At 42.4% G+C, this 26,342-nt stretch overlaps 1 protein-coding gene across 4 annotated transcripts in view; it reads right to left on the bottom strand.

Moving 5' to 3' along the window:
- Positions 1 to 26,122, bottom strand: part of LOC128694293 (uncharacterized peptidase C1-like protein F26E4.3) — a 151,856-nt gene extending 125,734 nt beyond the window's left edge. Inside the window, exons 1-2 of one of the 4 annotated variants that reach the window (XM_070093732.1) lie at positions 26,046 to 26,122; positions 15,880 to 15,949 (exon numbers count right to left, since the gene is read on the bottom strand). The gene's annotated coding sequence lies outside the window, so the exon portion shown is untranslated. Of the gene's footprint in view, positions 1 to 15,879; positions 15,950 to 25,978; positions 25,998 to 26,045 lie in introns of those variants that run through there. The other 3 variants (XM_070093733.1, XM_070093734.1, XM_070093735.1) reach the window with 3 other exon arrangements.
- Between the last annotated feature and the right edge of the window lie 220 nt (positions 26,123 to 26,342).

Here is a 26,342-nt window from a genome sequence, read left to right as displayed (position 1 = left end):
CATCAGAGTACAAAACAAATTCTGGCCACAAAATAGAGCGAAACACCAACGTCAAAGACCTGGGAGTGATTATGTCGGAGGATCTCACCTTCAAGGACCATAACATTGTATCAATCGCATCTGCTAGAAAAATGACAGGATGGATAATGAGAACCTTCAAAACTAGGGAGGCCAAGCCCATGATGACACTCTTCAGGTCACTTGTTCTATCTAGGCTGGAATATTGCTGCACTCTAACAGCACCTTTCAAGGCAGGTGAAATTGCCGACCTAGAAAATGTACAGAGAACTTTCACGGCGCGCATAACGGAGATAAAACACCTCAATTACTGGGAGCGCTTGAGGTTTCTAAACCTGTATTCCCTGGAACGCAGGAGGGAGAGATACATGATTATATACACCTGGAAAATCCTAGAGGGACTAGTACCGAACTTGCACACGAAAATCACTCACTACGAAAGCAAAAGACTTGGCAGACGATGCACCATCCCCCCAATGAAAAGCAGGGGTGTCACTAGCACGTTAAGAGACCATACAATAAGTGTCAGGGGACCGAGACTGTTCAACTGCCTCCCAGCACACATAAGGGGGATTACCAACAGACCCCTGGCAGTCTTCAAGCTGGCACTGGACAAGCACCTAAAGGCAGTTCCTGATCAGCCGGGCTGTGGCTCGTACGTTGGTTTGCGTGCAGCCAGCAGCAACAGCCTGGTTGATCAGGCGCTGATCCACCAGGAGGCCTGGTCACAGACCGGGCCGCGGGGGCGTTGACCCCCGAAACTCTCTCCAGGTAAACTCCAGGTCCAGGTAATGGTTTGTTTGCAATCGTGTCATTACGATTTCGTGAGTCAATGTACACAATGTATCCAAATTTATTAATACTTAAAAGTATAATTTCCCAGTGTTGAAGATTTAAGCTCAGAAGAAATATTTTCCTCTTTAAGCTGGAAACTAAATTTGTATATTAAAACTGGCAAATTAAAACATTCAATGGAGACAAATTTAAAAAAATAAAATCAGTGTTAAAGTTCCGAGGCCGATCGGTACATGCATTCTCGAGCTATCAAACTGGACTGTGTTTTCTATCAAACACAGTCCAGTAATTGAGTTTATTAATGTTAGAAAATTTACTAAACCCAAAAGCTATTCTATTTCTCTGAACACTGAAGCCGTTCAGAACAAACTATTTTTTACTAGTAAATTCAGCGTTCCATTTTATAATTTGCAAATTAGCTGCACCACGTTATAGTAACAATTACAACCCGTCTTGAAAGTATTCTTTCGCCGAGTTGAAAGTTTAAATCCGGTCTGAATAGGATTTCTCGAGTTATAGCACTGAAACTAAAATCGGTAATTATCTAAATAACATTAACGAAAGGGCGACAATAGATGCCAATAATTCCATGAATCCTCCCCGTATGAACGACAACCTACGACTCTACTCATGACACTTACATTCGGGAACTGTCAAAATAAAACTTACCAGAGAGTGCCTGTACATCTAAATAATTGCACTAGCCTTTCACAACTAACATTTTATATTCAATGAAAATTTAAAGCTGGTCTGACAGTGTTCTCCAGTAAAAATGAGAAAAATAGAGGGAGAAATGATCCGCCACCCATTTTAAGGTAGTTATTTGAGGGAAGTGGTGATATCTCTATTACGGTGCCCAGTGGCAAAGATCTCGCTTCACACGATGAGAGGTCCGGGTTCGATTCCCGACCAAGGGGTGAAAACATTAGGCGTCTTTCCTTACACCTATTGTCTATGTTCACCCATCATTAATAATAGGTACCTGGGTATTAGTGGACTGGTGTGGGTCGTATCCTGGGACAAAACTGACCTAATTTGCCCGAAATGCTCTGCATAACAAGGGGCTTTCTATATAGTAGTATGTCACTGATGTCAGCTATGGTCTGTATACCTTGTACATACAGTTGTAGAAATAAAGATATTATATTATTATTCTTTCAAGACATTAATTCGACACTGATAGATAGTGACTTTTTCTCTCACACACACACACACACACAAAAAAAAAAATATCCATAACTGATAGTGAACAGCATTTGAAATCGAGTGGTGGGACGATGATTCCTTGAACCGCTATCAGATTAAGATAAAAATAGTAAAAACATGTGCTATCACTGTTTATCTCGATAAGCGAGGGTAAGCAAGCACTCCCAGGCCCCACCCGTTCTTCTCTGTGTAAATATTTACACGTCTGTGTCTCCTACTACTAAATCTGTTCGCAAAAAGTCATACGTGTCATCTAGTCCCCCCACACACCACACACACACACACAAACCACACACAGAGTAAAGAGGCGGGGCCAGGAGCTGTGAATCGACCCCTACAACCACAACTAGGTTAGTACAAACACACACACACACACACACACACACACACACACACACACACACACACACACACACAGGATGTTCCAGAGATTGGACACAGTAACAAGGGGACACAGTTGGAAGCTAAAGACACAGATGAATCACAGGGATGTTAGGAAGTATTTCTTCAGCCACAGAGTAGTCAGTAAGTGGAATAGTTTGGGAAGCGATGTAGTGGAGGCAGGATCCATACATAGCTTTAAGCAGAGGTATGGTAAAGCTCACGGCTCGGGGAGAGTGACCTAGTAGCGATCAGTGAAGAGGCGGGGCCAGGAGCTCGGACTCGACCCCCGCAACCTCAACTAGGTGAGTACAACTAGGTGAGTACACACACACAAGAGGAGATGTTAAAGGGAATTGACGTAACGACACACGAGGACAAGAGATAGGGAGGACATGATAACGACATAAAATACTGAGAGGAATTCCTCTCAGTATGGATATAGACAGAATGTTTCAGAGTTGGGACACAGCAACAAGGAGTAACAACTGGAAGTTGAAAAGTCAGTCGAATCTCAGGGAACAGATAAAACACATGGAGCAGAGAGAGAGTGGACCAGCGAAGAGGCGGGGCCAGGAGCTGTGAATCGACCCCTGCAACTGTAAAGGGACGATGAACTAAATCGAGCATAAATTTTTCAATCTCCTTCTAACAAATTTTAATGCAAATATGAGTGGTTTCAGTCTTAATATTTTGAAACTTCAACCGCATGTAGTTAATAGTTAATATAGTGAAACAGGCTTCCATCTACCTTGTTTTAGGTGCGATCTATACTGAAAATAATGTATCATGACAAGTAACATATATTGTGAAAAAGCTGTTTGAACTAGAGAAAACTGTTTCAAAACAAAAATTTCTGGTTGGTTTCATAATAAATATACGGACAATGTCTAAATTATTTAGGACTAAAATGCGGACACTATTACTAGAAATTAAATCATTAACTTATCAGCTTATTTAAAATCCCCGTTTCACTACTGAGTGAGAGAGAGAGAGAGAGAGAGAGAGAGAGAGAGAGAGAGACAGTGAGAGACAGACATGCTGACTTAGTTCAATTTATTTCCGCCGAGGATGATTAACGTGGGCGTGACAGTAGGAAGGAGGGTGGAAGCAACGTAGGAGGGAAGGTAAGTGAGGGAAGAAAGAAGGGATGTAAGTTATAGTGAAGGCGAGGCATTGAAGCATATATGAGGGAGGAAAGCTGAAGAAAGCAAGATATAGACATATGTAAGAAAGTAGGTTAAAAATAATATTTACTTCATGTGTCTTGACAGCATTTAAGGAATAAAGTGATGGTTCTCAATGTTCGTTTTCTCATGCATTCTACAACATACATGTGACTGCTGCCAGAGTTACTCTCTCTCTAAGCCAAAGTACCTTGCACAGCACGCATATATGTAAGTAATGGTTCTCAAGGTACTTTCTCACTGTACTTTAAACACAGAAATAATTGAAGGTCCTCAGGATATCCCTCTTAGAACCTTGTTCAACTCAAATATAAATGATTCTCAGAGTTCCTCTTTCAGTACCTTGTATAACACAAATACGAGGTAAAATGATGAATGAATTTTCTGGTGTGCCCCTGTATTTATGTTATTTAATGCATATTTCTTTATACACGGGTTTTCACAGGGTTAGTTCAAGAATTTCTATCCGTATTTACAAGCTATTTACTGTTACCTCTCTGTCTGTCTATGTGTCTGTCTGTCCGTCTCACTCTCTCATTCCTATATGAATTGGGATTTCATAATTTTATAGCGTATGTCCTAATTTTTTTATTTATTTAGTGAGACCCACACTCTCATGGCCTTGAAGTTCACACTGAGCTGTGATCTGATAACTTAATAAAGAATCTCTCGCATGCATTCTTTACCCACTGTGTTTGGGTTTTGTGCTCACGTAAACCAGATCAAATGTGTAAGTTGATTTATTGTGTTTTTATGCCTTTAAGTACTTAACTGCACGGGAATGTACTCGTGTGCGTCTTGGAACGTGTGTATTCTCTTGTGAGTGTACTCTCATATGAACTGGTATTTGGGTATTCCATTGTTGAGAGTGAGTGTACTCATTTACATGTGTTAGTATATAAGTGTGCTCTTTTGCAGCGTTGGAATGTGTGTGTGTGTGTGTGTGTGTGTGTGTGTGTGTGTGTGTGTGTGTGTGTGTGTGTGTGTGTGTGTGTGTGTGTGTGTGTGTGTGTGTGTGTGTGTGCGCGCGCGCGCTGGTAAGTGTATTTACATGTGTTAGTATGTGAGCGTACTCGTGTATATATGTATGTGGGAGTGTGTACTGCCGTGTGTGTTGGTACGAGTGAAACCCTTGTGTAGGACGGACTGTGATTGTAAGTAAGTAAGTTTATTCAGGTATACACAAACACAGTTACATAGAATTATCATACATAGCAGCATATGTGTAGAGAACCTAGGATAACCCAAAAAAGTCAGACAGAGTGACTTATTTCCATTGGGGTCATTGTACTCATTTGTGTAGTTTGGACTGAGTGTACTCACCTGTGTGTGATGGTATGAGAGTGTTCTTACACGTATGTTAAGATACTATAGTACAACCTACGTAGCAGTTAGGAGGAAAAATCATATATGGTAAATTTTGTGCATGTTCATTCGTCCAGTTTGCATGCCGGAGCTTTATGCTTTTACCGGGCGAGTGACGTCAAAGGATAGCTAAGGGTGCTTTTGTTTATGCTACTAAATGCAGACTATAAACACAGTATACGAGACATTCATGTTTCTTTACAAAATCCAGTTTTCTTCAATAGTGAATGTGTTGAACATCAAAATTATATCCCACAACTAATTTGTAATAGTTTTATTTACAGTGACAATCTTTGTCGATTTCTAGTAAGATAATAATGGATTTTATTTTTATTAACATTCTTTGTGAATGACAATCTTTTATGATCAGCTTTAAACTTTCACCGTCGGTGAACTATGTTACAGCAAAGCTTGGGTATGTTACAAAATAGCTTGGCTATGTTACAGCAAAGCTTGGCTATGTTACAACAAAGCTTGGCTATGTTACAAAGCTTGGTTATGTTACAAAGCTTGGCTATGTTACAAAGCTTGGCTATGTTACAGCAAAGCTTGGCTATGTTACAGCAAAGCTTGGCTATGTTACAACAAACCTTGGCTATGTTACAATAAACCTTGGCTATGTTACAACAAACCTTGGCGTTCACTTACAGCTGTGTGAATTTCAAATTTTCCAATTTTATTAGGCTAGGTTAGGTAAGGTTCGTCAGGAAACGGGACAAGTGTTTCCTGACGCGGGTCTTAATCTGACGATGACCCGCCATTGGATTATTATTATAATCAAAAAGAAGCGCTAAGCCACAAGGGCTATACAGCCAAAAAGAAGCGCTAAGCCACAAGGGCTATACAGCCACAAGGGCTATACAGCACCCACCATTGGAGCTTTCGGTCATCTGACCGAGGCCTTCCACTGGTTTACTCCTCCACTCCTTTAAAAATTATGGTCGTAGTTATAACCGTCTGAGATCATACGAGATGCAATTTTTTTTTTTTTACCATTTAACAACCAGAGAAAGCCTCTTCTGATCAGCTTCAAACCCAAAACTCCGGTGAAGCTTCACTGGGATTATTTTTGTATTGATCTAACCAGTTTGTATTTTTGTATTGATTTAACAAATTTTAAACTGGATTTTCTTTGGGGTAGGCTATTTTATAATTAAACGAAATTATTCGTTATCAGGGAATGCAGTTATGCATCAGCTGCATAATGTTCGGAGTGATTCAGTGTCCTATGTATAAGATGTATTACAGTCTTAGTTAAACCTTATTTAGGGTCTTGAATGAAGTTTTGGCGTTTTTCAGCACTGCAGGCACCGTTAACTCCTGTTAATGTGTGGGGGTAAACTAGCTCCTTGTATATGCCATAATGTGTGGGTGCATTTATATGTTCGCCAACTTTGCTTACACCAATGTCGTTGCTCTGTAGTGCGAGATAGAGATAGAGGGAGAGAGAAAGTGGTTTTAATACCTTGAAGAGATACACTGCTAATTCACAAAAAGTGCTGTTAATTCGAGTTCTGGAACTGTTTAGACTTCAAGAGCACTACTCTGGCCTTCGAAGTTACTAACATACTCCCCCTCAGTGTCTCAAGAATGTGGCAGCTAAGGACTCTGGATGCGTCACAGAACACTTTATTCGATAAAACTGGCAAATTTGGACTAATGCAGTTTAATAGCAAGAACCTCTCTCTCTAAAAACCATACCAGGAATGAAAATCTGAAGCCGCTCAAGGGTTCCATTAATTCCAAGATTTATAATAAAATTTAATGCTTTTGGAAATTTTCCTGTAGACAAAATAATTTTAATGGGCACTACCCTGGTCATAAGATACATCAGGTTTTAATGGGAATTGAAATTTCACGCTATTTTACTCATAAAATTGACAGACCTTCATGTACTCGATTGAATTTCACTCACTCTTATCGTTGAATTAGAAGACACCTTTGTTTTTTTTTATCGTTTGCAGCTATGCTGCAAGGAATTTAGAAGTTATTAGAGGCATTCCAGGATGCTAGGAATGAATTCAACACCTTTGGCCATGGAGCACCTGGACAAGCCACTTGTTCCTGGAATCAGGCTCTTTGACCGTACAAGAGCACTGAAAGTTTGATGCTGATCGAAGAGGCATTTTTGCATTATGTGCGAAATAAAAACGAGAAGTTGTAGGAAGCAAACAGAAAAAAACACTTAACTTTCTCCCATCGAAGATACCTAATAATATTAAAGAAAAAAGCTATTTGTTAGTCATTGCGAGATTTACTAATACCAGTATGCGTGCGCTGGATCTCTGTCAGGCATGAGCCTCCTCCATAGCAGTATGATGAACTGTTCTGAAGTTTTAACTTCGGCTCACTCTAGGGTTCTTGGCTTCCGTGAAGAGTTTATCTTCCAATTCTTAAAGGAATCTGAGAGCACACTTGGCCCATGCCAACTGGTGGCACCATCCTCTACAGCTCCTGAGTATTGTAAGGAGGCGTCAGCCACTGTTGACATATATAATCCCATACAATCTGATTACCACCTTTCCAGTGTAACATGGTGACACCATCAGGCCTCAGTACCTGAGGTTCCCGTTCTGCTGGGCAACGGGCTGTGGCGAGACTTCCCTTGATGTCATTGACCTCTTCCTGTATGGCATACTTTCCTTCCGACGTATGACACACTAGACCATGCAGCCCAATTGATCAGTTGACGCCCTGCCACAAATGCACCTGTGAGTATGGGGGTGGCTAGGCGAAGAACTACACCAATCCGGCCTGAGAGTCGGGGCGAAATCCGAATGTGGTGCCTTTACCACTAGGACAGGAGCTTTGTCCTTTCCTGAGGCGTTGTTGAGCATTAGGCGATTTTATCAACGATCAGTTTGGTCCAGTGGAACTGCTCGTGTTCTGTAGAAGGAGCGTGTCTTCTTGAAGAGTTTGCAAGACTGTCCCATAGTGCAGCTGCATCGATGAACTTTGGGTCGTGAGTTTTTACAGCACCTCTCAAGCGTTCAGGGACGATCTTAATATTAGTACTCTGGATGCAGTGCACTAGAACAGAAATGCAGGTAATGCTTCCTGCGCTACGTTGTGCACCCATATACCTCCCAGCCGTGCTGAAAGTGTTGCTTGATCAAACTGTTGATCTTCCAGTGACAGATTCAATGATTTCCTAAACAGAGATCTCAGTAATACCCCATATTCACTAAATGTTGGGCTACTGAAGGAGATATAGGTTAGTCTAGGTAGTTATACAACATAGGAGATACAGGGCATCAGGGCCATCCAGATCACTTTTGCTCTCCTCCTCCCTGTGTCGACAACCTGACAACTCAGCGGTTCTTCCAATAGGATGCTCATGGAAGGAGTGGTAGTTGAGATTTCAAGTCGAACCGTTTGCTCAACTGTAATTATTTTCTGGTCTGTTGAGATATCACACTTCGAAGGGTTAAGGATCAGTCCCAAAGCTTCTCCCTGTGACTTCACCAGTTGAAGGTCCTCTACATGGGACTCCTCATTACCTGTCAGAGTGCCATCATCTAGGTACCAGATATCGACTTCGTTGTGCAAGCTGGATGCGAGTTCTCTTACAGCTATGCAGACGAGGAATGGAGCAAATGGATCTCCCTGCCTACAGCCTCCTCTTTGCTACAACATTCATAACCCATGCTTCACACCCATACAAGAGCGTTGGTACCACTATTATACATTTCTTTATTGTGTCTCATGGAAAATGTTCTTCGTTTCCATAGATTCCTCAATTCACCACTCACCTCGTCGATTCTATGGTTCACTTCGGCTTTCACAGACCCATCTGCAGACAAGTCCACTCTCAAATACCTGAATACATTCACTTCCTCCATACTCTCTCCCTCCAACATGATATTCAGTCTTTCATTACTTAATTTTTTGTTACCCTCATCACCTTGCTCTTTCCTGTTTACTTTTAACTTCCTTCTGGAGTATATTCGTCAGCGCTGTAGTGGGCATATGCTGCTTAACGGAATGATGTGTGAGTGATACATACTGGTGTGAGAAGGTTCGTTCACTGAATTATTCATCTCTCTATTTTTGTACAGTGTGTACTTTAAAATCTCACCAAGAGAATACAGTAGTATCCTTGTTGATGTCTAGCAGTAGTGGGACTTTACTAACATCACACTAGTTTAGCAGTTTTATTTTATAAAAATAATTGCAAAATAGTCTGATTAATTAGCTGTTAATTTTCGATTTCATAAACTATAATCTTAATGGACATAAAAAAAAATGCGATGCATTCTAGCTGATGAGCAAATATGACTATGTATGTATCTCTATCTCTCTCTCTATCTCTCTCTCTCTCTCCCATTCTTATACCACCTGGCTATCCCTGCGTCCTTGACTTTAACCTCAGGTGACTCACCTGACGTCAGGTTTGGGCAACCCACTCAGTGTCTGGTCTTAAATGAGAGATGAGCTAAGTTGGGATGGGCTGAGATTTATGTGGAATGGATAGAGAGAGGCTGAGATAGGCGAAGAGGAGCTGGGATAAGCTAGGATAAGTGAAGATTAGCTACAAAGAACAGAAAAAGCGTTTGATAAGCTAGTCTTTAGATAGGCTAGATGTAGAGGGGTTGGAACTGGTTAAGAGGGGCAGGGATAAGCTGGGATAAATATGCGACCAGTGTTTGTACACGATCCGGACACGTGTTGTTTACTGCTGAACCACTAGCGGGTGTAAATTTGTATGTTCGCTTGTATATGCTAATTTATGTAAGTTGACTGATTGCTCATGATGCTACGTGAGGGTAGCGGTGGTGGTGGTGGTGGTGGTGGTGGTGGTGGTGGTGGTGGTGGTGGTGGTGGTGGTGGTTGTGGTGGTAGCAGCGGTGGTGGTGGTGGTGGTGGTGGTAGTAGTAGCAGCGGTGGTGGTGGTGGTAGTAGTAGCAGCGGTGGTGGTGGTGGTGGTGGTAGTAGTAGCAGCGGTGGTGGTGGTGGTGGTGGTAGTAGTAGCAGCGGTGGTGGTGGTGGTGGTGGTAGTAGTAGCAGCGGTGGTGGTGGTGGTGGTGGTAGTAGTAGCAGCGGTGGTGGTGGTGGTGGTGGTAGTAGTAGCAGCGGTGGTGGTGGTGGTGGTAGTAGTAGCAGCGGTGGTGGTGGTGGTAGTAGCAGCGGTGGTGGTGGTGGTAGTAGCAGCGGTGGTGGTGGTGGTAGTAGCAGCGGTGGTGGTGGTGGTAGTAGCAGCGGTGGTGGTGGTAGTAGTAGTAGTAGTAGTAGTAGTAGTAGTAGTAGTAGTAGTAGTAGCAGCAGCAGCAGCAGTAGTGGTGGTGGTGGTAGCAGCAGCAGTAGTGGTGGTGGTGGTGGTGGTAGCAGCAGTAGTGGTGGTGGTGGTAGTAGTAGCAGCGGTGGTGGTGGTGGTGGTGGTGGTAGCAGCAGCAGCAGTGGTGGTGGTGGTGGTGGTGGTGGTGGTAGTAGCAGCAGCAGCAGTAGTAGTGGTGGTGGTGGTGATGGTGGTGATGGTGGTGGTGGTGGTGATGGTGATGGTGGTGGTGATGGTGGTGGTGATGGTGATGGTAGTACTGGTGGTGGTGATGGTGATGATGGTAGTACTGGTGATGGTGATGATGGTAGTACTGGTGGTGATGGTGGTGGTGATGGTGGTGGTGGTAGTAGCAGCAGCAGTAGTAGTGGTGGTGGTGGTGGTGGTGGTGATGGTGGTGGTGGTGGTGGTGGTGGTGATGGTGATGGTAGTACTGGTGGTGGTGATGGTGATGATGGTAGTACTGGTGATGGTGATGGTGATGATGGTAGTACTGGTGATGGTGATGATGGTAGTACTGGTGGTGATGGTTGTGGTGGTGGTGGTGGTGGTGGCAGTAGTAGTAGCAGCAGCAGTAGTGGTGGTGGTGGTGAGGGTAATGGTGGTGGTGATGGTGAGGGTGGTGGTGGTGATGGTGAGGGTGGTGGTGGTGGTGATGGTGAGGGTGGTGGTGGTGGTGATGGTGGTGGTGGTGGTGATGGTGGTGATGGTGAGGGTGGTGATTGTGAGGGTGGTGATGGTAGTACTGGTGAGGGTGGTGGTGGTCGTCGTGGAGGGTGACTGTGGTGGGAATAGTGGTGGTGATGACTGACACTGTATTGATAATAGAGATTGTGATGATGGCTGGGGAGGGGGGATGATAATAGTTACATTAGTGGTGGAAATTTTGTGAAGGTGATGGACGGGGGTTGTGGTGGTGGCACTAATGAGTCTGGAAGTGCCACGCGGTAGTGTTGGGGTAAGAGGTATAGTGCTGATAGTGTTAGTGCTGGTAGTGGTTGTGATGATAGTGATGGTGTTACACAAATATTTAAGATACAACACGATAAGGTGACATCAGTTTTTTTCACCCAAAATTTCTGGGTCACTTGCTCTTTTTAGGTTGAACATCCAGGCTGGTCACATTATATCCCTTCATTCAGTTGGCTGAGCGTGCATTTTAGTGAGGGTCGAAATTCTGTGATAGTGTTGGCAAGCTCACACAGATAACAGTCAATACCGCAGCTGGAATGATTCACAACACACAATTCCGTGGCTAAAACAATATATAACTAACCTTACAAATTGGAAAATATATTATTGTAATTAAAACTAGGCGCTAAACCCGCCAGAAAAATAGAGAACGAAGTTTCAGTCTTCCCTCAAACATCACGCCTCATCACGATCATGGAACTAGCGGACCGAAACGCTGCATAGTTTCCATCATCAGTTTGTCGGATAGTTGTAAATACATTCATATTTTCATTATACGGATCTTCAGTGGCACCTACAGTATAGCGTACGTATATTTTAGCGACCATGGATTTTGGTAAACATTTGCTTTCGTGAAAATGTATATTGCGAGTACAAATTTTGGTAATTATGCACTTTGGTAATCATTGCTTTTGAAAAGTAGGTATATTAAAATGTATATACTGTCGAGTGCATATATTTTAATGGTAATGTATTTTAATGGGTATAAATAAGAGGGCATTTGTTACAGAGAGCATCTTCTATCATTTAGGGTGTAGACATAAGAGTTAAAATCTGTCAGTCTGAGCTTAGATGCTTCAGTAGGAGAATGAGAATAAGATCGCATATTTCATGAATACAGTTTTATGAGTTGAAAGAACTTCAAGGGCTTCGTTTGAACATGACTGGAATTTGTTACATTGGAACTGCCATCTTTCATAACCCATCCCATGCATAGGAGAAATGGGATTTGTATGAGGCTATCTTCATCATCACAGAGCGGGGAAATGAAAATATGGAAAAGAGTGGAGGAAAGAGAAAAAAATCTGGATTAAATATATTTTAGTTAATTTAAGCGATGGAGATTTAATGCATCACAAAGGAGACACACACTCCTAACACATCCATACAATTGAAAGTGAGGAAGGGGGATGGGGTTAGAAGAACTCTCTGCCTTTACGAGAACGTGCCACGAGAGACACCGATCTCTCTCAATAGTCAAGATGACAACCGACGGTACTTTGAAGTGCTCCCAAGGTACGAGTTATTACATAGAAAAAAAAAAAAACTTTTAACTACTTTTTTTAATTAAATCTTAAATTAGGTGATACTCTGTAATTACAAGGACATTAGTTATTAATCATGGGTATCAATGCATTATATAAGTATCCTTACCAAATCCTGCCTAGTCAGATTTCGCTGTATAATCTGGAAAGACAGCATCGGCAGTGATCAGATGCCTCAAACTATTGTTACGCGAGTACCTCTGCTCAGTGGGATTTGCCTATTGTTGCGAGAAACAGTCGCTCGTTGAGGTAAACAGAACTGATGCAAAATGTATGGGAGGCTTGAAACCGATAGACAGGTGGCTAACTAACGACTCCCGTAAAAATCGAACAAAGTGAGAGCGAGCGAGGGGAGAGTTAAAGGATAACTCTAGGCCTTTCGTGCTGCAATCAACACATCAGGAGCTTGCAAGGTTGCAGAAAAGAGGATGAACTAATGGTGATAGGAAACAATGAATTGACGTAAGGGTCCACAAAGTGGTGTTGACCTACATGCCAGGAGGAAGGGGAGGGGGTCATCCACGCAATTACTGGCCACACCCACCTGTGCCAAACATGAGTAAGCAATGGACAGTTACTCTCACAAATATGTTTTGATAGTAGTTTTTACTGCATAAATTCATAACTATTAAAAATTTCCCAAGGATAAGAACCGTACATGTATTTAGGAGCACTGGCACCTGTGTTGACACTTGAAATGACATTAGCCCTGGCATTGGCACTGTCACTTGCGCTGTCACTGATAATGGCATTAACTGGCGTTAGCACTGTCAATGATCATGGCGTTGCCAATGGCACGAATTTAGTGTGACACGTTAGTCAGTTGACACAAGGAAAATTATTCTGCATCGAATTTCTACCTTTTATTATTATTTGTATAGTGGTAAGTTTCCTCAGCCATCTACATTTTTTGTTTTGTTTATGATTACTTGAAACACTACTTATTACTTGAAATTGTCTTCTGATCGGCTTCAAAATCTTGACACTTTAGTATCACACACATTAAAAAGTTCTGGCATCCTCAGACATTATGGCATTCACAGAAACGATGCCCACAGAGGTAACAGATTCAATTATCCTAGATGGAGGTGAGATTATGAGAAAAAACAGAGGAAACAGAAGGTGGAAAAATAGCACTACTAATCTGAAGCCAGTGGAGTTTTGAGGAGATGAGAGGAATCAATAGTCTTAAGTGTTCTTACATTGTAGGAGCACTTAAGACGAGGGGTACCAAAGTGATGTTAGCAATGATGTAAAATCCACCACTAAAGAGCAAGAGACCAAGAAAAGAATATTACAACAAAAGTAGAGTAATAGATGAATTAGCTGAGGTGGCCGGAGGAGACCATATCAAAAGGGGACTGCTGATCATAGGAGACTTAAACCACAAGGAGAATGACTGGAAGAACCTTGAGCTACACTGGGGTCTTTAAACATGAAGGGCTAAGATGCTGGAGATGGTAACGGAGAATTTCATGCACCAACACGTAGGGGCACAGCCAGAGAGAGAAAAGAGGATGACCAAGCAAGGCTGGACCTTGTACTCGCCTTGAGAGATTATGACAGTGATACTGAATATGTAAGGCCCCTTGTGCTAGCGAACACATGGTTCCATGTTTCAAATACCTTGTATAAGTACACAAGGAAAGAGACAAAAAAAAACAAGAAACCAAACTTCAAAAGAGACTACACAGGCATGAGGCAATTCCAGAATGAGGTGAAGTGGGAAAGGGAGAGAGACAAGAAAACAGCAAATGAGATGGAGTATATGACCGAAAAGTGCCAGGAGGCAGATGAGGAATTCATACCCCCAGATCAAGAGAAGCAATAGGTAGACCTGAGTAAATCCATGATTTATCTAGAAGTGAAGAGATGCTAATGTTAAATGTACTAGAACATGGAAAGCAAAGCAGAAAAATAACATAAGAGCCAGAAACGAATATGCATGGATAAGAGGCTCGATGACAATTTGAGACTGACACAGATGAGAAAGAAGGTGAACTCATAAGGAATAAGGACAAAATCTGCAAGGAGCTCAGCGAGAAATTTAGGGAGGTATTCTTAGAGGAAATAAGTTTACGAGAGAGCCGAAGTGGTAGAGTGCACCAACAAGTGCTGCACACAATACATACAACAGGAGAAGACGATAAATCTATTGTGTAAGCGAGGAACTACGAAGGCAGTAGGACTCGATGATCTCTCTCCGTGGATCTTGAGACAGGGAGAGGAATTATTGTGTGAGCCACTAGCAACATCTTGAATATGTCAATCGACACAGGACAACTACCAGAGATGTGGAAGACAGCAGAAAAGTAGTTCCCATATTGAAGAAAATGGACAAACAGAAGAAAATTATCAAGAGAAGAGTGGAGCACCTACAAAGAAATGTGTTAATGAGCTATAACAAGCACTGCTTTAGAGATAGTAAATACAGGCTCATAAACCAATACGAATTGCACAACAAAGTAACAAAAGTAAGGCAGAAGAGAGGTGGGTAGACTGCATATTTTTAGACTGTAGGAAGGGTTTAGATACAGGAACTCACAAGAGACATTGACAAATGCTAGAGGAGCAGGCAGGACTAACATGGAAGGAACTACAATGGATCAAGGAATAATTAGCAGAAGGTAAACAACTTGTGATATTCAGAGAAATGGTGTCGGAATGGATGTATGTCAAGCGTGTGGTTCAACAAGAATCAGTTCTAGGATTGGGACTATTTCTTGTATACGTGAACGATATGACAGTATAGATAGAGGTATGCCTGTCCACAGATGTGAAACTAATGAGAATACGAACAGGTGAGAAAGATTACAAATGAACCTAGACATGCTGCAGGGCTAGCCTGACACGTGGATAATGAAATTTAACACCTGCAAGTGCAAAGAAGACCAAAGACGGACTACAGGCTTGGAGTTCATAGGTTGCAAATCTCACTCGGGTAGAAGAACCTCTGGGTGAGTAATGTGCCGACCACATCAATTGCATAACTGCCATAGCAAATACGCTTCGGGAAAACAGGAATAACTTTCAGAAATGTTAGCAAGGAGTCATTTACAACATTGTATAAGTATGCTATTACAGTATAAAACCCACACCTTGTAAAGCATGTCATGAACTTGGAGAAAGTACAGAGGTCTGCAGTAAGACTAGTTCCTGAGTTAAGGAGTAAGTCCTATGAGAAGAGATTATAGGAACTAAGGCTAATGACATCAGAGGAAAGGAGTAAGGTTTATATAACAAAGCACAATATATTGAGAGAAACAGGGTGAACAGAGATATACTGCTCGAGAGACGGGAAGCAGGAACACGAGGGCACAGCTGGAAGTTGAAAACACAGATGAGTCACAGGAATGTTAGGAATGTCCAAGAACGACCTGGACAGTGGATTGGCAGAGGTAGGATCCATACTTACTTTTAAGAAGAGGTACGATATGACTCGAAACTAGGAGTGAACCCAGTAGCGAAGAGCTGCGACACGACCCCTGCAACCACATACAGGTGATTACATGGAGACGAGTACTGGTTCTTGGGCTGCATAGGTAACAAATATATTTAGCAAACTGAGGTATTAGTTTCCTAACAGCAAAGTGGATAACCCTCATATTATTATAATCATGGGGAAACTCTAAACCCGTAGGATTATACGGCCCCTAGGGGGATGGGGATGGAAAGCTTTCAGGTTCAATTCAGGGAGTTCCCTGAACTGAACCTGAATGCTTTGGATCTGGAGTACAGATCCAATTCCCTAGATCAAGAGCCTCTCGCCAGCATCAAGGAACCTCCCTTGAAGGGAACCCTCATAATAACAGCTTCAAATTTTTAATGATGACGGTACTTACATAAAAGCTCGAATTATTTGTCTTTATTGGTTATTTCGAAATTTTATTAAACAATGGGAGGTATGATGTTCACCATTGTGGACTGATCATGGACAAGGCCGCGGGGGCGTTGACCCCCGGAATACCCTCTATGGCTGAAAAACTATACTGAGTGTCATATTGCCTTAATTATACACATTATTTACACAGTCATTTAATCTTTGAGGAGACTAATTTTTAAACTAAATCCCCCAAATTGAAAACTAAGATTACTGAAGTTTTCAAATACTTGTTTTCGTAATATTTCACAGACTAACCTCCTCACTAGTAGTAACAGTTTCGTTAGATTTAGCCTGGTGGCTAAAGCTCCCGCTTCACACACGGAGGGCCCGGGTTCGATTCCCGGCGGGTGGAAACATTCCGACACGTTTCCTTACACCTGTTGTCCTGTTCACCTAGCAGCAAATAGGTACCTGGGTGTTAGTCGACTGGTGTGGGTCGCATCCTGGGGGACAAGATTAAGGACCCCAATGGAAATAAGTTAGACAGTCCTCGATGACGCACTGACTTTCTTGGGTTATCCTGGGTGGCTAACCCTCCGGGGTTAAAAATCCGAACGAAATCTTATCTTATTATCAGTGTTTTGGTTAAGTTTCAACTGCTGCGCTTCTGCAGCTCCTGTATCTCTTGATCGTGTTCATCTACAACACCTTGCTCTGTCGAGGATGTTTAAGTACATGTGCTAGACTTACTGAAACAGTCGAGCTGAAACTTTATGGCCCTCTTGAGGGTCTCTCCAGCTCATGGACTCGCAGGAAGCTTAGCAGTTCACAGGTCTTTTGAAGACAATGAGCTGCAGCTTTTTTGCTTTCTGATGGGTTTGAGGTAAAGCAACTATGACTCCTGCTCTCAAAGCACAGGCCCAGAATATAGGATACGTGGGAAACCTGCATCAGATTGCGCAGAGACCGAAGCTCATCTAGTTTGACTTGATTTGGCGCGCTTAGTAAGGTTATTGTATTTTTGGCGTGCTAAATTTGATCTCGCTTCGTGGAATGGGTGACTCGCACATTCCACCGGAAAACAGGTTGCATACATACACACACATATATATATATATATATATATATATATATATATATATATATATATATATATATATATATATATATATATATATATATATATATATATTATATACATGTACACACACGTGACGTGCCCTGCCCCCCCTCCCCCCCCCAAAAAAATGTAAAATCAGCCCGCACCTTGTATGCTCAAGGTCAGGTCAAGGATCGGCCTCGGATTACGCTTTAGCCATGGTTTACTAACCGCTGTTTGGGCGAGGATGACAAAGTGTGTCTAGAAAAGGTGTGGTCAAGGCGTCCTGGTGGACTCCTGAAAATCCCGTCACTTCTCGTGTGGGACCAATTCAAGTCTCGCTTAACAAAGGTCACTAAGAGGAAACATTTTAAAAACACAAGTAGCTATAATACCTGGAAGATTAACAGGTCAAATGGAACCCCTGGATGTGTGAATAAATACGCCTTTTAAGGAGTACATACTCGAAGAATGGAACAAATGAATGACACTCCCACAACACGAGGTAACATCCACAGGTTGGATGAAGGGGCCAACAATTGCTCAGGTTTGCCAGTGTACCAAAAACCCTTGGAATGAAATTTAAACACACAGTTATACGGTCATTTAGGAAGTAGTGCATTAGCAATGCCCTTGCCGGCACAGATGACCTTCTATACGAGGAAACAGACACTTCTAACTCAGAAAGCATTGCTGATTCAGAGGAATACCTGGATGAGCATGACAGTGACCAAGATGATCATGAACAGGGAAATAATGAGGTTTAATATAGATCGGAATGGATAAGAAGTTTTAAAATGACCCGATAGTGGGGGTGGCCATGAAGATCAGGGAAAAAGTTTTTTTTTTTTTCAGATTATGCTTGTTAAAATTGAGGTGCATTTTATATGTTCATGCACCGTCATGCCGGAAAATACGGTGATACATATTATATAAACAATATTATATGACTAACCTGGGATTGAATCCCTAATATTTCAGCACGCCTCCCGAGAATCCCGCCAAAATTTCGATATGCCTTTAACTACTGAGTCTTATGTTATAATCAGCAGGTGCCAAGTATAACGGGACACGTCGCTCCTGATGATAGCACATACGTGGCTGTGGAAAGCTACAGAACTAATTTCATTCTCTTTTCTAAATTCACTTTTTCTAAATTCTTGACATGCTGGACCAGGTATGGGTTCCATTCTGATGCTGCATACTCCAAAATAGGCCTGCCGTACTGTGCACAGTATCGTGAATGCCTCCTTATTTAGATGTCGGAATGCTATTCTTAGGTTTACCAGGCGCACATATGCTGCAGCAGTTATTTGGTTATTGTGTACGTCACGGGATGTTGTGTGATGCTCACCCCAAGATCCTTTTCTTTAAGTGAGGTTTACAGTCTCTGACCCCCGAGCATGTACTCCATCTGCAGTCTTCATTCCCCAAGCTTCATGACTTTGCACTTGGCGGGGTTAAACTCCAGGAGCCATTTTTCAGACCAGGACGGCAGCCTGTCCAAATCCTTTGTAATCTTACCTGGACGTCGTCCGCTTGAATTCTTCCCATTAGCGTCACGTCATCTGCAAACAAGGACATCTAAAAATTTATCCCTTCAGTTATATCATCCACATATGCCAGAAACAACACCGGTCCTTTTGGAATGCTTCTTGACTCATGCGCCCACTCTGACACCTCGTCACATACCGTCACTAGTCGTTTCTTTCCTGTTGGATATTCTCTGATCCATTGCAGTGCTTTTCTTGCTAGACATGCCCTGCTCCTCTAGGTTTTATATCAATCTCTTGTGCATAACTGCGTCGAAAGCCTTCTTACAGTCCAAGAAAATGCAGTCTACCAACGTCCCCCCTCCATCACCCTCGCGCTCTCTCTTTCTCCAGTCTTACTATTGTTACCTTGTCGTAGATCTCCAGTAGGCTTATGACGCAATATTTTCCATTCCTGAAACCAGTGCTGGTTGTTGTGTATGGGCTCGTTCCCTTCTAGGTGCTCCACCACTCTTCTACTGATAATCTCCATTATTTTTCATACTATACACGTCAGTGACACTGGTCTTGAGCTTATGCTTCCGGTCTGTCTTCCTTCTTAAAAATTCGGACTACATTTACTTTCATCCACACCTCTTGTAGTTACCGTGTTTCAATAGATTTGTTGAAGATTGTTGTTAATGGCACACACAGTGCCTTCCTACCCTCCTCTGCACCAATTCTTCCTACCTCCCAAAATACAGTATTGAAAGAAGCTGAAGGTATGGTACAACAATGCAGAGGGATAAATGTGAGAAGTGGCACGAGCAAAGTTGGGACTGATTTACATAGTAATCGTCCAATTACTGAAAGCTATGTTCTGGAAATCCCGTTCTTAACCCAGTGACTCAGTGTGTACCGGTGGAACTGGTGCATGCCAAGACATGAAATACATGCATTCGCATGTTATAAGAACATAAGGAGGAGGAGCAGCACTGCAGCAGCCCTTCTGGTCCATGCTAGGCACCTCCATCTCTCACTCACCCAAGTCCACTTTTGTACTTTTCTAACTTATTTTTTAATCTACCAAGATTTATACCTCAATGACGCTACTAGAGTTTGTTCCGATCATCTACGACTCTGTTACTAGTTTGAACCTATTGCAGCAAGTCATCTCTTCCCTGGAGTCTACCTGGAGGGTATTCCGCGGATCAACGCCCCTGCGGCCTGGTCCACGACCAAGTCTATCAGTGGATCAGGGCTTGATCAACCAGGCTGTTAGTGTTGGCCTCACGTAGTCCAACGTACGAACCACAGCCCAGCTGATCCGGCACCGACTAAGTATCTGTCCAGCTCCCTCTTGAAGGCAGCCAGAGGTCTACTGGTAATTCCCCTTATGCATGGTGGGAGGCTGTTGAACAGTCTTAAGCCCCGGACACTTACTGTGTTTTCTCTTTGCAAATGGCGCCCCTACTTTTCATTGGGGGTATTTTGCACCGCCTGCCTAGTCTTTTGCTTTCGCAAGGACTGATTTGTGTGTGCAGATTAGGGACCATTCCTTCTAGGATTTTTCAAGTGTAGATTATGATGTACCTCTCTCACCTGCGCTCCAGAGAGTAAAAGTCAAGTGTTTCCAAGCGTTCCCAGTAGCTAGTGTGTTTGACGGAACTTATATGTGCAGTAAAAGTTCTCTGTACAGTTCCTAGATCTGCAATTTCACCTGCTTTGAATGGAGATGTTAATGTACAGCATTATTCCAGCAGTGAGAGTACAAGCGATTTATAAAGGATCATCACTGGCTTAGCATTTCTTGTTTTGAACGTTCTCATTATCCATCCTATCATTTTTTTCGCAGATGTGATAGTGGCACTGCTGTGATCTATGAAAGTGAGATCCTCAGACAGTACCACTCCCAGGTCCTTCACATTACTTTTCCGCTCTATTGTATGATTAGAGTTTGTAGTATACTCTGTTCAAGTTATTATCTCTTCTAGTTTTCCATAACTTAGTAGCTGGAATTTGTCTTTACTGAACATAGTATTGTTTTCCGTTTCCCTGGAGTTTACCTGGAGAGAGTTCCGGGGGTCAACGCCCCCGCGGCCCGGTCTGTGACCAGGCCTCCTGGTGGATCAGAGCCTGATCAACCAGGCTGTTGCTGCTGGCTGCACGCAAACCAACGTACGAGCCACAGCCCGGCTGATCAGGAACTGACTTTAGGTGCTTGTCCAGTGCCAGCTTGAAGACTGCCAGGGGTCTGTTGGTAATCCCCCTTATGTGTGCTGGGAGGCAGTTGAACAGTCTCGGGCCCCTGACACTTATTGTATGGTCTCTTAACGTGCTAGTGACACCCCTGCTTCTCATTGGGGGGATGGTGCATCGTCTGCCAAGTCTTTTGCTTTCGTAGTGAGTGATTTTCGTGTGCAAGTTCGGTACTAGTCCCTCTAGGATTTTCCAGGTGTATATAATCATGTATCTCCCGCCTGCGTTCCAGGGAATACAGGTTTAGGAACCTCAAGCGCTCCCATTAATTGAGGTGTTTTATCTCCGTTATGCGCGCCGTGAAGGTTCTCTGTACATTTTCTAGGTCAGCAATTTCACCTGCCTTGAAAGGTGCTGTTAGTGTGCAGCAATATTCCAGCCTAGATAGAACAAGTGACCTGAAGAGTGTCATCATGGGCTTGGCCTCCCTAGTTTTGAAGGCTCTCATTATCCATCCTGTCATTTTTCTAGCAGATGCGATTGATACAATGTTATGGTCCTTGAAGGTGAGATCCTCCGACATGATCACTCCCAGGTCTTTGACGTTGGTGTTTCGCTCTATTTTGTGGCCAGAATTTGTTTTGTACTCTGATGAAGATTTAATTTCCTCATGTTTACCATATCTGAAATATTTTTAGCACGTTTTTTTATGTGCACTTTTATTCATTCCTGTCTTCCATTTATACACCTCAGTCATATTTCCCCTAATTCTGCGCCTTTGCAGTAAGTACATACGTACTCAGTTCCTTCGGTCTATCCTCATAGGAAAGATTTCTGATTCATGGGCTCAACTTTGTCATCCATCTCTGTATATTTTCCAGCGCATTATCTACTGTGTAATACGGTGACCAAAACTCTGCAGCATAAACTAAATGAGGCCTGACCAATGATTTATAAATCTGAAGTATATATCCATGTACAAATTACGTAATAGGTAAGACAATGGATTTCCGACAGTCATTACCTGTCTATGAGCGTAACATTTCCCTTCGGTGTGATCGGAGATACATGTATGTAACTTGTTAAAATGGAAGTGAAACAGTCTGAAGAGTGATAGAGTGGAGGCAGGATCCATACATCGCTTTAAGAAGAGGTACAATAAAGCTCAAGGAGCAGGGGAAGTGGGCCTAGTAGCGACCAGTGAAGAGGCGGGCCAGGAGCTATGAATCGACCCCTGCAACCATAATTAGGTGAGTACACACACACAAAGGTGAACAGAAAATACTCATGTGTAGAGTACACAAGCACACATACTCACGCGCTCGCACACAGGCGCGCGCACACAAGACTGCCGACTCGACCCTTGCAACCACATATAGGTGTGTACACAGCTAAACAAACAAGGGTAAACAGATACACACAGGCTCAGACAGGAAACCAAGCATACGATATCCCAGACTTGGTGAACAAGGGTCCTCTGGTGCTCACGGGTTCTCTAGTGCACACTAAAAAAATTGTGCATTCCAAGTCACCAGTTTCTGAGTTAACACGGGTTCTATGGTGTACACTTGTCTGGTGCACTCTGATCCTCCAGTGCACGAGTCTTCTGCACATGAATCATTTGGTGCAGACAAGTTCTTGCTGTTTATTGGTGCCCACAGTGGGCACTAGAGGCCCCCACACAAGCTTCAAGGGGTATGACACACTGGATGAATTATAAGAACTTGTACAATACAGAGAGAATATTGAGTATAATTTTGGTATCGCAATCGGAAGTTTCAGAAACATTGCTAGAAAAGAACTAGCAAACTAATTTCATGTCCCGTGGCCTGATGGCTAAAGCTCTCGCTTCACACGGTGAGGGGTCCGGGTTCAATTCCCGGCAAGGGTAGAAGCTTCGGGAGTGTTTTCTTACACTGGTTGTCTATGTTCCCCATCAATAAAATGGTACCTGGGTGTTAGTCGACTGGTGTGGGTCGCATCCTGGGACAAGGACCTAATTTGCTCGAAATGCTCTGCATTTCGAGCAAATTAGGGGTTTTCTATATAGCAATATGTTATTGATGTCAGCTTGGCCTGTATACCTTGTACATGTACTTATAGAAATAATTATATTACGTTTTTAAGTGGTAATAAAATCCTTATTTTTTGAGTATCTCCACATTGTAACGTGAACACTAGTTATATGAAGTAACTATGCCTAGTGGAGTCTGGTAAAGCACTATGTAAGTGTTTTTTGTGTGCACGCGCCAACGTTGACAGGATGAGCATGGAGTGCACAATAAAGTAGCCGCTCAGCTGGCTCAATTAACCGTGGTGCACACAGGTATCCTGTTACGTCTTTGGGGCAGACAGACCCTCTGGTGCACACAGGTGTCCAATTACAGCTCTAGTGCACATGAACCCTCTGGTGTACACGGACCCTCAGGTACACACAGATCTCCAGTTACTGTTCTGGTGCACTAGCTAGGCTGTACAAACTCTCGGGTGCACACAGGCCAACCATGATAAACACCAAGGAATTCAGCTATAGCTTTGGTGGTACTACTACAGTTACTATTCCGGTACTCACAGGTTTACAGATAATAGTACTCAAGTCTACAACCACTAATTTGGTGCTGCTGTGTTTAAAGCTGCTACTGCTGTGCTCACAGTTCATTTACTCTTCGGAGCTCATTTGCCTCCAGTTACTATTCTGGCTTCACATGTCTTCAGCTACTGATCTTGTGCTCTTCTGCTTAGTTACTTTTCTTGTGATCACACTTCGATATTTACTCTTCTGATTCTCACATGTCTACAGTTATTATTCTGGGGCTCCCAAGTCTATACATATTGTTGCAGTTTTGGTGTTCACAGATTTAAATGTTGCTGCTCTGGTGTTCACATGTCTACAGTTACTACTGTGGTGCTTACATGTCTGCAGTTTATACTCTGGTGCTCACGGGTCTACATTTACTACTCTGGTGTTAACAGGTCGAGATTTACTTTTCTGATGTTCATGTTTCCAGATACAATTTTGGTTCTCACATATCTATAATTATTATTCTGGTGATTACAGGTCTACAGTTACTGTTATGAAGCACACAGGTCTACAGTTACTGTTGTGAAGCTTATTTACAGTAACTATTCTTGTGTTCCCCTGCATAGTTATTATTCTGCTTACATATCTACAGTTACTATTCTGGTGTTCGCAGGTCGGTATTTACTCTTCTGGTGTTCACAGGTCTACAGTTACTATACTGGTGTTCAAAGGAATAGTTACTGTTCTCGTGCTCATGGGTGTACAGTTATGGTGGTGTTGACTGGTCTACCGTTACTAATAAGGCATTCACAGTTCTAGTTACTATTCTGGTACTTGCAGGTCAATAGTTATTACTCTGTTTACAGTTCTTAAGTTACTACTCTGGTATTCTAAGGTCAAAGCAATGGAGTTGTTTTAGTCTTAATTTTACTTAGGAATTCTTCACTTATTTATATGCATGGGAGGAGAACTAATCTTGCAGAAATCATATTTTAAATGTGACTGGGAGGCATTCAGAGCCGTGTTTGAGGTACTAACCCAGAATCTCTCGTGTCATGATAAGGTAATCGGGTTAGAGGCATGTTTGGGTACTAACCCATATACTGTCTTATTTTCTTTCGGACTAGTATTCGTGTTGTCGTAGTTAAAATATTTTTAATGTAATTTTTATTTTTTTTTTATTTTTATTAACACATCGGCCGTTTCCCACCAAGGTATGGTGACCCAAACAAGAAAAACTTTCAGCATCATTCACTCCATCACTGTCTTGCCAGAGGGGCGCTTACACTACAGTTATAAAACTTCAACATTAACACCCCTCTTTCTGAGTGCAGACACTGTACCTCCCACCTGCAGGACTCAAGTCCGGCCTAGCGGTTTCCTTTAATCACTTCATAAATGTTACCTTGTTCACACTCCAACAGCACGTCAAATCCTAAAAACCATTTGTCTCCAGTCGCTCCTATTTAACACGCTTACGCATGCTTGCTGGAAGTCCAAGCTCCTCGCACACAAAACCTCCTTTACCCCCTCCCTCCAACCTTTCCTACGCTGACCCCTACCCCGCCTTCCCTCCACAACAGATTTATACACTCGAAGTCATTCTATTTTACTTCGTCCTCTTTATGTCCGAACCAGCTCAACAACCCCTCCTCACCCCTCTGGATAATAGTTTTGACAATCTCGCACCTCCATCTAGTGAAAATTTTTGACGCTGAAGTGAATTTCAGGGAAAAAAATTATACTTACTTAACTAATATTAAAGTTTAAATGTTAAAATTATTAGTTTTACGATTATAATATTCGCAAGGAAGCGCTATGCCAGTTAGGGTCATACAGCACTTGAGGGGGGGGGGGTTAAAAAGTTAATTCAAAGACGCTAAAGGAAGCTCCAATCCCTGGATCAAGAGACACTCACCAGCATCACTACTCCCAGCTGAAAGATACGACTCGGTATAGTACGAAATTTTGCTGGCTGACAAAGTAGAAATGAAATAAGGGGGAATTTTTTTTCCAAAGTAATGAGGCTGCCAAACTTATTTGGCTGCCTCAGCATTATTACTATATAGACTGAGCCAGGAAAAAGAATAGCGCCAAGTCCTTGGATCAGGAGCATTTATTATCAAGGTACCTCTCCGTAACATTATTATTGCATTAAAATACTGGTTAATTAAATTTTTCAATGAAGGGTATCCCTGAGCACAATAAGTCAATATTTTAACATATCAGACCTCGTGATCAGTTTCCTTGACGATGTACAATGCAATTATTTCAACTCGAAGTTACGTAGTTTAACAAAATCTTTGAAATTTCCATCTAATACACTAACAATAGGCATTTCTGCCTAAATATAAAAAAAAAACTCATTAAGACAAATGGTCTAATAATGTGGAAACTCACTGATTCTTCATTTATATTTGTTAGTTTTACAAGTGCGAGTGATGAAGCAACATGTGGTTGAGCTCACCTGCGGAGTAACTCACGTCTTCACTGCACAGCGGCCGAGCATACACTGGCTGTCACAAGTGGGGTCCACCAGTGTTGTCATAAGCTACTGACGTCACCGTGTCATCACTACCCAGCTGGCTTCAAGACATGTATACCAGAAACAATGTTATTTGCTAACTTGCCTCATTTAGAGTACAAAAACAGTAAAACAAACACTAGGCTTGTCTTACATATCATAATATAATGTTTATGTATTTTACTGCTAAGAATTAACTACTAACGACAAAGAAGACCGCAGACGGAATACATGATAGGG

Source organism: Cherax quadricarinatus, chromosome 43 (assembly GCF_038502225.1).
Source record: "Cherax quadricarinatus isolate ZL_2023a chromosome 43, ASM3850222v1, whole genome shotgun sequence".
NCBI classification, from domain to species: domain Eukaryota; kingdom Metazoa; phylum Arthropoda; class Malacostraca; order Decapoda; family Parastacidae; genus Cherax; species Cherax quadricarinatus.
Note: the sequence above shows the minus strand (reverse complement) of the source record. Positions and strands in the feature narration are given on the sequence as shown.